Source organism: Leuciscus leuciscus (assembly GCF_965113295.1).
Source record: "Leuciscus leuciscus genome assembly, chromosome: 13".
In the NCBI taxonomy this organism is placed as follows: Eukaryota; Metazoa; Chordata; class Actinopteri; order Cypriniformes; family Leuciscidae; genus Leuciscus; species Leuciscus leuciscus.
The window spans coordinates 26473938-26474500 of NC_138737.1; positions in this window are offsets into that span (position 1 = coordinate 26473938).

Here is a 563-nt window from a genome sequence, read left to right on the forward strand (position 1 = left end):
TGTTTTATACTGAGACTTCTCAGCATGATCACTCAAATTGATGGAGATAGGAAAATTTATATTTTCAAGAAAAAACAAATCATCACCAAGTATTACTATAGCTCACACTTATACATTTAATGATTTGAATAAACCTCCAAACATTACAGTTTGTGCTAAAGACATGAGCGATGCCTCAAAGCATGCAGTTGGTCGATGAGAGGTTTTCAAATGGTAAATGAGTAACATGATAAAAAAAAATCCCATAGAATTACATTGTAGGAGCCTAGCCAAATCTATAGGTCATTGAGACAATTTTTTTTTATAGATCCAACACAATACAACATAGCAAAACCCTTACAACAACCCAGAACACCCTTGTGAAAAAGGGTTTTAAAAAGTACTACTTATTACATAAATAATACACTTTAAAACAATAAGTGCAAGCTGAATGTAAATTACAATGAAATAAAAAATATAGTTAAAATTTATATTAAATGCAATTAGTAGTGATTTTGATTCACTTTTATATGTACAGTTAAAATGATAATAAAGTGCTTTACATGTGCTTTAATCAACACATT